The 12,040-nt window shown below is 41.0% G+C and overlaps 1 protein-coding gene across 1 annotated transcript in view; it reads right to left on the reverse strand.

Annotated features, from left to right (window-relative positions):
• The window catches only part of SKAP1 (src kinase associated phosphoprotein 1), a 647,014-nt gene that overhangs the window by 171,591 nt on the left and 463,383 nt on the right, over positions 1-12,040 (reverse strand). The window lies entirely within an intron of this gene.

Below are 12,040 nucleotides of genomic sequence, written 5' to 3' on the forward strand. Positions count from 1 at the left end.
TAAGCAAAAGAAAAGGAAAAAACGAAAACCAAACAACAAACTAGAAATCAAAAGAATTTTTTGTATCTGTATCGCTAAGAGATAGTATTCCCTAAAGTCGCATTAATGCCAAAGTGTGGTTTGAGTAGGCAAATTCCCAGTAAGAGGCGTATGTAAATGTGCTAGTGAACTTATAATCCCAAGTATGCAAACTGTAAGTGTAAAACGCTAATGTAGATACATATGAAAGAATTTTTTGCCTAAAGTCGCATTATCGCCAAGATGTGCAAAAAACCAAGTAGAAGGTGTATATAAATGTGCTTAATGAGATTAAAATACACACTACAAAATTCAAATTATACAACCTATACATGCAATGTGCTAATATAAGCATATATATATATGAAAAAACAAAAATATTAATAATATATAGAAATTATATCAAAAATATATATCAAAAAAGTGCAGGTGCAAAAACAAAGGACAAAAAAATGTGTACAAACAAGAAGAAAAAATATATATATATATATAAAAAATATATATATATATATAAAAAACAAAAGGTCTCTTAAATAAACAATAAATCAAAAAAAGTGTCCAAATTTCCAAAAAATCTCCAAAAAATCTCTTCAACAGTGCAATTACAGACAGTTCAAAAGATGTGACTAAAGTGCTTCTCGTGCAATCTCCAACGTGACTTCTGTGTTCCCCCACAAGGTCCCTCACTCACCAGAAGAATACACCCCTGCAGGGGTAATTCGCCTTGGAATCAAAGTCTGCCGATAACCAGCTTTTCATTCGCATCCAGAGAGAGTTTTTTCAGTCCCTGCTGATGTCTAGCTCCTCAATCGCAACCAAGGGGGAGATTTCCTCATAGGAAAAAAATTGTAGTCTCCATAGTGTGATTTGTATAAAAAATCAATTTATTGCCACAAAAATATAAACAAATAAAAACATAAAAAATGATAAAACGGAAAAAACAATTCTCATATGTTGAGATAAGATGTGGAACCACAGTCCATTAAAAAAACCCTTTCAGCCTCCATATATAATGATAACGTTCCAGGAAAAAAGATAAAAAATCCTAGAACAGGGCTGAGAGAAAGGTAGTAACCATACGCTAATGGCACTTTATCCCAGATAACACAAAGGACTAGACACCAAAAAATAATAATAATGTCCCAGGATATAACCTGTTGTTTAGAGTCACTCCAGTGTTTGTAAGTCCCCTAGTTTGTAAGACCGCCGCTGAAGACGTCAATGACGAAACGCGTTCGACGGAGTTACGCCTATTACGTCAGTTCCGTTAGTTGGAGCGCAGTTGGAGTGCAAGCCGTAGCTGCGTGTCCACCGGGCGGCTTCCACGTTCGGATTATTTTTTCGCGCTAGATGGGCTCTATCCCTAGGGGACTTACAAACACTGGAGTGACTCTAAACAACAGGTTATATCCTGGGACATTATTATTATTTTTTGGTGTCTAGTCCTTTGTGTTATCTGGGATAAAGTGCCATTAGCGTATGGTTACTACCTTTCTCTCAGCCCTGTTCTAGGATTTTTTATCTTTTTTCCTGGAACGTTATCATTATATATGGAGGCTGAAAGGTTTTTTTAATGGACTGTGGTTCCACATCTTATCTCAACATATGAGAATTGTTTTTTCCGTTTTATCATTTTTTATGTTTTTATTTGTTTATATTTTTGTGGCAATAAATTGATTTTTTATACAAATCACACTATGGAGACTACAATTTTTTTCCTATGAGGAAATCTCCCCCTTGGTTGCGATTGAGGAGCTAGACATCAGCAGGGACTGAAAAAACTCTCTCTGGATGCGAATGAAAAGCTGGTTATCGGCAGACTTTGATTCCAAGGCGAATTACCCCTGCAGGGGTGTATTCTTCTGGTGAGTGAGGGACCTTGTGGGGGAACACAGAAGTCACGTTGGAGATTGCACGAGAAGCACTTTAGTCACATCTTTTGAACTGTCTGTAATTGCACTGTTAAAGAGATTTTTTGGAGATTTTTTGGAAATTTGGACACTTTTTTTGATTTATTGTTTATTTAAGAGACCTTTTGTTTTTTATATATATATATATTTTTTATATATATATATATTTTCTTCTTGTTTGTACACATTTTTTTGTCCTTTGTTTTTGCACCTGCACTTTTTTGATATATATTTTTGATATAATTTCTATATATTATTAATATTTTTGTTTTTTCATATATATATGCTTATATTAGCACATTGCATGTATAGCTTGTATAATTTGAATTTTGTAGTGTGTATTTTAATCTCATTAAGCACATTTATATACACCTTCTACTTGGTTTTTTGCACATCTTGGCGATAATGCGACTTTAGGCAAAAAATTCTTTCATATGTATCTACATTAGCGTTTTACACTTACAGTTTGCATACTTGGGATTATAAGTTCACTAGCACATTTACATACGCCTCTTACTGGGAATTTGCCTACTCAAACCACACTTTGGCATTAATGCGACTTTAGGGAATACTATCTCTTAGCGATACAGATACAAAAAATTCTTTTGATTTCTAGTTTGTTGTTTGGTTTTCGTTTTTTCCTTTTCTTTTGCTTATTGGAATTATTTGTTAACCCCAGGAACTAATCTTTAGTAGGAACTTTGTTGTTTTTTGGGACTTCTGAGTAGCTTGTAAATTTTAAATCGCAGACTGGTAGTCTTTTTGGGGTTATGCCTCCTTCTATTATATATATATTCTTTTAGATGAATACATGATATATTCTGAATTATATATTGATATACACACATATAAGGAGTTTTACTTGTAGGTAGCGCCAATTACCCTGGTTATCATATTGTTTTTATTTCTTGGAGGAAACTCCTTTTGGAGTTTCTTTCTTTTGTGGGTGGCAGCAACCTAATGATATAACTAGTATTTAGCCATAGCTACTGTTATTATTATCCTCTCTTACTTCCCACCGTTGTCGAGCGCGGTTTTTTCCTTTATTTTTATAATTCAGATTCGCTGTGGATTCAGATTCAGATTTGCAACTCTGTAGAGCGGCAGCTTCTTGCTGTCCTTGGCTGCCTCGGCAATCTTCGATGGGATGAGGTGATGACGTCTCTCTATCATGGGACGTGGTTCTACCAGTTGCAGTTAACCGTTGCACGTGGTTTAGCTTCCCCAGTCACCAAAAAAAAATATGTAGTAGAATACATATTGGTCTAAATTTATGAGGGAAATTGATTTACATTTTTTTATTGGATATGTTTTTAATAGCAAAAAATAAAAAATAAATATATATTTTTTTAAATTTCCCGTCTTTCTTGTTTATAGCGCAAAAAAAACATTAGTAGTGATCAAATACCACCAAAAGAAAGCTCAATTGGTGTGATAAAATAATATACATTTCATTTGGTTACAGTGTTGCATGAATGCGTAATTGTTAGTTAAACTAATGCAGTGGCAAAAAGCAAAAAAATGGCCTGTCATGAAGGGGGTAAATCTTCCGGAGGTCAAGTGGTTAAGCCTCTTTTTAGGTGCATGCATAAAGCCCCTTTTACGTACCCAGCCCTGAGCCCATTAAAACCACCTCCACTATTTGTGCTGACCTCCAACCCAAATGCAGCATGACCAAGCACATCACTGTTCTACCTCACATGAAAAAAAAGGAAGACGGGATCGGAGGCTTTTTTTTCATAATCAAAATTTATTGTACAGCCAGACACTAAAATGTTGTCAAGAATAATTATTGATTGTTTATTAGGACCTTCATTTTTTTATTACAGCAATATTCCAAAATGTCTGTGACTGTTAGCTACCACAACAGTCCATCAGGTATGAAATATATGTACTTACATTGTGCCAAGCTGGACCAAATGTAATCCAAATCATACCTGGAGCTCAGTTTTAAATTTAACTTGTACTGAAAATGTACGACGGCTGCCACTGCTGATCTCTCCTTTTAAAGGTCAAGTCTGGGGTGCTGTTCAATTTCTTCCCCTCTCCCAGTCAAGCAAGCATGCAGTCCAAGGGGGACTCAACTGAATGGATAACATTCAGTTGGGTCCCCCTTGGACTGCATGCTTGCTTGACTGGGAAAGGGGAAGAAATAAGTACACATACCGTATATACTCGAGTATAAGCCGAGATTTTCAGCCTCTTTTTTGAGGCTGAAAGTGCCCCCCTCGGCTTATACTCGAGTCATCGCTGTCTGCCCGCTCGATCAGCGTGTCGAGCAGACAGACAGCGGCCATTCTATTCAAAAGCCGCGCCTCCGGCTCCGCCTTCGCCTGTGATAGGCGGAACACTGAATTTCCCAGCAGCCTGTGTTCCGCCTATCACGGACATCGTATCATCCTCGTACTACGGACGAGGATGATACGACGTCTGTGATAGGCGGAACACAGGCTGCTGGGAAATTCAGTGTTCCGCCTATCACAGGCGAAGGCGGCGGCGCAGCTTTTGAACTTTACAATGGCCGCCGACGAAGAGGGCACAGGACGGCACGGCACGGGACGGGACGGGACGGGGGCAAGGCACGGCACGACACGGGACGGATGCAAGGAGGCAAGGCACGGCACGGGACGGAGGCAAGGAGGCAAGGCACGGGACGGAGGCTCGGGACAAAGGTAGGCTGGACACACACACACACACACACACACACACACACACACACACACACACACACACACACACATGGATGGAGACACACACAGGGATGGATGGATGGAGACACACACACACAGGGATGGATGGATGGATGGATGGAGACACACACACACAGGGATGGATGGATGGATGGATGGAGACACACACACACAGGGATGGATGGATGGATGGACACACACACACACAGGGATGGATGGACGGACACACAGGGATGGACGGACACACAGGGATGGACGGACACACAGGGATGGACGGACACACAGGGATGGACGGACACACACACAGGGATGGACAGGCATGTCTCACCCTCGGCTTATACACGAGTCAATAAGTTTGCCAGTTTTTTTGGGGGTAAATTGGGGGCCTCGGCTTATATTCGGGTCGGCCTATACTCGAGTATATACGGTACTTACCTTATTCCTCTTTCTCTTTTCACTTGGCTCTATTCTCCCACTGACCAATGCTCTGGAATTCTCCAGACCGTACAATGCAGGACTGCTGGTCTTGCATTGTATGTGAAGAGAACAGATAGCTGCATTTGGCCATATGCAGAAGATGCTTTCTGAAACATGCTTGCTCTGAACGGTGCTCAGGCTGTTTTTAGATCTTATTGCAAATTATCCTAATAGGAAATGTTGTTTTTAGATGGTTTTCATTGGCTTCTGCAAACCAGACAAGGGCACATACACAGAGGGACTGCCAAGAACTTTACAATGAGCAGGTGGAATGGCCTTTACCAATGCAGGCAGGGCTTGGGTGTATCTTTAGTGACAATGGGTTCCTGCTGCTATTTGCAATGGGATTGTAAAAGGTGGGTCCCTCTCCTGGTAAAAGGAAAGAGGTTAAAATCAAATAAGGGATTTCTATATTTCTTGGCAAAAAAAAAAAATTGTATTAATAGTAGTAATTATGGAGGACAAACTGACCTATAAATGGACCACATATATAAACATAATTAAAAAGGTCAGTAATTGGTGTCTGAACTTTTCATGTCACACGTCTAGGAAAAAAAACTGGTCATACACACTAGAAGGAAATGTAAATTCGTTCTGATCCCCCAGCACCCAGGTCACTAGATTTACGATCCTGGCATCTCTCCGGACACAGAAGTGTTACAGTTGGGCAGCCAAGCAGTTAATAAAATAAAATTAGCATGGAAATTAAAATTCAAGGCAGCTTATTTAAACTGCGGTGCATATTTATGGAATATTTAGTATTCTGGTATGTGGCGTGCACAACATGGGAGGAAATATGAATATTACATTACTGTCCCCGAACCAGCATCCAGGACCCTGCTGGCAAGAGCATAACAAATGCCGCAGTAAAAAGTTTTATTTAGATGTTAAGTCTCCCGCCCGCAGCAGGATTTCGGAGAGCGTGCCGCACGCGACCATCACAACGCACTCAGGAATTGAATTACCCAGGGGGGAGACACTGCTGATGAGCTTTGCTGCGCTTATTTAATTTCATTTACTTTCAGTCCATTAGCAGCATGGGGCTTTCTGTATCCCCACAAGAATGTCACAGGCATGAAAACGCTGTATAAATTACAGAGAGATAAACCCTAAACTCCCTGCTACACGTACATGTTGAGAGGTTCACTGAAAGGTCTGACCCCCTCTCCTCTATGCTTTTACTTTGTTTTTAAATATCAAAGATAAGTATTTTTTACAGCTTTACCAATTCCTGTTGTTTGGTATGGGGATTAAAGAAAAACTCCACTGAAAAAAAAATGTTTTTCAATAATTCTGGGGTTCATCACTGGCCCCCGTCTAATGCACCATCAGTGCCCCCCTCCAATACTCCATCAGTGGCCCCCCGTCCAATGCTCTATCGGTGGCCCCCATCCAATGCTCCATCAGTGCCCCCCCTTCCAAAGCTTCATCAGTGGTCCTCATCCAATGCTCCATCAGTGGCCCCCTCTTCCAAAGCTCCATCAGTGCCCCCCCATCAAATGCTCCATCAGTGGCCCCCATCCAATGCTCCATATGTGGTCACCCTCCAATGCTCCATCAGTGCCCCCCATCCAATGCTCCATCAGTGCCCCCCATCCAATGTTCCATCAGTGCCCCCCCGTCCAATGTTCCATCAGTGCCCCCCCGTCCAATGCTCCATCAGTGCCCCCCCGTCCAATGCTCCATCAGTGCCCCCCCGTCCAATGCTCCAACAGTGCCCCCCTGTCCAATGCTCCAACAGTGCCCCCCCGTCCAATGCTCCAACAGTGCCCCCCCCTCCAATGCTCCAACAGTGCCCCCCCGTCCAATGCTCCAACAGTGCCCCCCGTCTAATGTGCCCTCAGTGCTCTCCATCCAATGCTTCATCAGTGCCCCGCATTCAATGCTCCATTAGTGCTTCCTCATCAAATTCTCCATCAGTGCCCCCTGTCCAATGCTCCATCAGTGCTTATCTATCCAATGTTCCATTATAATTTAATACAGGTATAGGTAAAACTCAGTCTATGAACAGTTTTACAACAATATGAAACAAAAGAAAAATTTACAAACCACTTTAAACAATGTTAGTTTAAAAAAAATATTGCAATTCCATGATTTGCATTATTGTATAATATTTTTTAACTTATGCCAGTCTGACCACTAAACACAAGTATTTGTTCAGATTTAGTTGATCAAACTACTTTTTCATAGTCTCAAAATATATTCAAAAGCGGTGGTGGTCAACTTTCTTAATATGGGGGCTTTAACTGCAGCCCCCAACATCACCAAAGGGCCTCACCTAAAATCTGGTGAAAGGTCATTACCAGAGACAGCAGGATATAGTCAAAGACTATGGGCATTATACAGGAGATGGTCAGAGACTATGGACATTATACAAGTGATGGTCAGAGATTGCAGACATGATGCAAGAGCTTGTCAGAGACTGTTGGCAAGTTGTAGTAGACCGTCAGAGACTGTGAACATGCTATATGAGTCGTTGGAGACTGGGGACATACTTCAGGAGACAACCAGAGTGGAGCTGCAAGAAATCACTGTTATAACCGGGCAATAGGGAAACACAAATTAGTGTCTGCAAAAAGTACCAAAAGGGCACCAGGGTTCTAGGGGGGCTGATTTACTTAAAAACAAATAGCCTGTTCACTTTCCAAGGGAATTTTCTCTTAACATAGTGTGGGGAAAATTCTCTTGGCAAAGATCACCAACTCACATGCAATGGGGGAAAAAAAACTGTATTTTTGCTTGCAAATGATTAGATGATAGAACTCAGCAGAACTTCACCTCATTTATTCATCATTGGGCATTAAACAAGCAACACAAAGGGGAGATTTACTAAAACTGGAGCACTCAGAATCTGATTCAGCTGTGCATGGTAGCCAATCAGCTTCTAACTTCTTCAATTAAAGTGGAAGTAAACCCATCGATTTAAAGTTTAAAAAAATGGCATGGCGGGAATGCTAACTGTGGCTGTGCTCTCAACCAAACTGTCAAACCACCCAATGGCTGGTGTCATAACGGATCACATGTGCAGCACTGTGGCAGTTGAAGATTAAACAGAGGCAAAGATGGCAGCTTCCGTGGATGAAAACGATAGGGGAGTTTAATTCCACTTTAAGATTCGATAATAAAACCTGAAAGCTTTTATTCTATACTATGCAGAACTGCGCCAGATTTAGCATGCTCCTGTTTTAGAAAATCTCCCCCAAAAAAGTATAGTTAAAGGCAAAACTTTTTTATTTGATTTTAGGTAGAGGGGAGAGGGATTAAAACCCCTGTCATTAGGGGACACAGACAGCTATAAAAACTGTTTACCATTCATTATCATTGAAAGTGAAAGTAAAATAAAATTACACATTTTGGGTTGTCCCCAGAAAATTCATGGAGAGGAAATTTTCCAATAGGGACACTAGTTATGGTGAACTGGGGGTCCCAAAGGAATGTCTTTCATTTGTTGGGATTTCCTCTCAGTTCCTGTTTGGCTTTGGGTCAGGAAGTGAGGGGAAACAATCCATCACATACTGTGTGTAATACACAGAGGCATGATGCACTGCATCTAATAGAGGGATAGGGCACTGCTTGCAATAGAGAGGAGAGAACATGCAGAATCTAAGAAGAAGGTAGAGTCCTGATTGGGATCCCACCTTAAATTTTTTTTATATAGATGGGACTACGCTTGGTGCAAGTGGTAAAAGAAACTCGGACTGCAACACATGTTGCATCCATTGTAAAGCATCTGGAGCCTCAACATTATATCCCTGTGTGCCAGAAATTTTAATAAGTCCCAATATGCAGAAATAATCAAAAGCAATAGCAAAAGACTGGTGAAATTACAGGGTGCACCATGATGGCACTGTCATGCTCCACAGCAACAGGGCCTAGACTTGTGAAGGTACATGCCTGCATTTGAATATTATTCTCATCATCTCAATTTGGGGATAGTATATCTACTGTCATCTTTATGTGATTAGCAATGATTTGTAAGTTGCCATCAAAACAGTTTTGAAATGGGAACACTTGTTCCTTTGACAACTAAGAAAGTGTTTCTCTCACACTGCAAAGATATCCTCTCATTTCCTGTTAAAGGTTAAGTACAGCTGAAGCTCACTTAATTCTGAAGCCCGCTGTCGGCTGACATCACAGAGCCAGTCCAGGCTCGGTAAAGATCACGACCATATGATGGAGATCCACCCACATGCCTGGACCGGCACCTGGTTCGGTCTCTCATGGAGCCGCTGAGAGCCTGATCTGGCCATTCCCGCCCCCTCCCAGCCCAGAGTTCCAGTGAGTGCTGGAGGGGCAGAGACAGCAGTGACTGACAGTCACCAGCACTCTGCTTAGGGAGCTGCGAGAACCAAGTGATCGGCAGTGTTTGATTGCTTGGTTCTCAGCCTAAAGCCTCCTACACACGATCGGATTTTCCACAGACAAAACCTCAGACTTTTGTCCGAAGGCGCGTGCCTGGATTTTGTCTTGCATACAAATGGCAAGGAATTGTCAGTGAAAAAAACACGAACAAAGTGACAAACTACGTGTTTTTTCAGCTCTTTAGTGCCACCCTTTGGGCTCCTTCTGCTAATTTCGTGTTAGCAGAAGTTTGGTGAGTGTTGATTTGTGCTTTTCATTTTGCGCTTTTCAGTTATTGCTTTTCAGTTTGTTTCTGAACGCCCGTTCGTCAACCATACATGTTGCAGAATCGGAGTGTTATTTATTATTGACCTTGGAGTTATTACTTTGACCCAAGTCCAGTCCAGGAACAGGAGGCTTTCTTGGACCAAAAATTGGTTACCAATTATGTCATATGCCTTTGCTGCAGGAGCTCCAGGAGAATAATCCGGATGTTTTTTGGAATTATCTCCAGATGACAGACCCCTGCTTTCACCAACTCTTGGCATTGTTGACCCCCCTATATTAAGAAGCAGGACACATGCATGAGGCTTTTATTTCAATTTGGTTCAATAATAATGATTTGATTTGTTGTATTTTCTATATTTTTGGATGCATAGAATGCACTTTTTGGTTAAGTTCTATTGCAGATAGCATGTCTAATTTTATTTGTTTTCTTTTTTAATGCACAATAAACAAATTGTGGAGAATAATACTTGGCTATTTTTTTTTTACTTCAAATGACAGTTTGGGAGTAGGCAGTTACATTTAAAAAAATACAATGTAAAATTGACAAGGGACAACAGCATAGTTGTATCGTTGAGCTAAAAACTACGGGATAATGGTGTTGTGGTAACTTGCCCAAGCATAATAATATAATTCTTGATATCACTAGGAAAAAAAAGCCTTTGAAAATTTGTTTGCAATAACTCCATCAATATCACCAGCAAAGCAGCTTCATTATTATCCCATTAAAGAAGAAAAGAATATGCGCTGCATTTGGAGATTTCATAATTTGCCACGTCACAAATGTTAATTCTCCATCACGAATGCTAGTTTACAAGACCGACCGCTTCTGGCTCATCCTTGCTTCCAAGCATGCATGTTTGTACTTTGGACTTGTCCGACTGACTTGTGTACACACGCGCGTAAAATCTAACAACAGACATTTGTCCGCGGAAAAATTTAAAGCCTGCTATCCAACATTTGCCCGATGAAGCATACAAATGGTTGGATTTTCCTCAAACAGCCTGTCATCACACAATTCCTGTCGGAAAATCCAATCATGTGTACGAGGCTTTAGAGCCAGTGAGGGACATCCATCTAGGTAAGTATGATTCTAAAATAAAAACAATTCCCATACTTCTCTTTTAAGTCTACAAAAAGGAATTATTAGGAAATCTCCCTAAGGAGATCACATGGCACAGATGGAAAAAAAAAAAGAATGACAGCAATTTAAACCCTCCCATCTCAAAAAGAAACTGTTTTGGCTTTAAATATACTTTAATATATATTTATGACACACATAAATAAGGATGAACAATCAATTCACTATTATTCTGTCTCATAAAGGTACACCAGACACACTGTACTTGTAGAAAATAAAGAGGAATGATAAAACTCCACTTTAAGCTCAAGAAGAGCATGAAGGACACAACTAAAGCCTGCCCGAAAATGGCAGCATTTATCATAATAAAACAAATACTGTAAATCTCTTGCTCTCTCTCCACAGCTCATTAGGCCAGCTCTGAAACATATATGCAACTTTGCAGGAGTCCTACCGGGTTAGTGAGTGAAGCTGTGAATTCCAAGCTTACCACAGCAGCTGGACGGCATGCATGAGGTTTTATGTATTCTGTTTGCTGATCTGCTATGTAAACAAGGCACCAAAAACGTGCAAAGAAAAGTACTCCTAAAATAGAGATCAGACAGTTCTTCAAAGATTTCATTGCCAAGCAAAATTATATTGTGGCTTGTTAAAATTCTGCCTCGAGACATAAGAGTACTATTCAGCAGATGTGATTTCCACACAGACTACGAGGCTTAGCATCATATGTGTGTCACTTGCATCGAGTCACAGCTAATCACTGGGATGAAAATAAATGGATAAATATGCTGGGTCACAACATCGCACTTCTCTAAATCCAGTCCTTACAACCTTTCAAACCTCCACACCCTTACAAACTTTCCAGGATCAGACTACCCTTTATACCAGGGGTGCCCAACCTTTTGAAGAGCGAGGGCCACTTAAGCGACTTAGTAACCAGTCATGGGCCACAATGAGCAGATGACAGTTCTGCGTCCACTCTGCGTACACAGACACAGCCCACTCTACTCTATGGACCCTCTCACCTGATCAAATGGAAGGGGACAGATCCACTTCCCGTTTTTTTAACATCGGATTGGAAGGAGGCAGGTATAAACAGACACAAGTCTGTTTACATCTGCCGCTCCATAGAGGTGAATGGAGGGTCCGATTGGGTCAGACAGATCATGTTAAAGGGGCCCAAGGCTACTTTTACACTGATGGTCTGTGGTCTACCTGCATCTGTGGCTTTCCTGCGG

This window comes from Lithobates pipiens, unplaced genomic scaffold (assembly GCF_037356315.1).
Source record: "Lithobates pipiens isolate NorthernLeopardFrog02 unplaced genomic scaffold, aLitPip1_a1.2 Scaffold_28, whole genome shotgun sequence".
Lineage (NCBI taxonomy): Eukaryota > Metazoa > Chordata > Amphibia > Anura > Ranidae > Lithobates > Lithobates pipiens.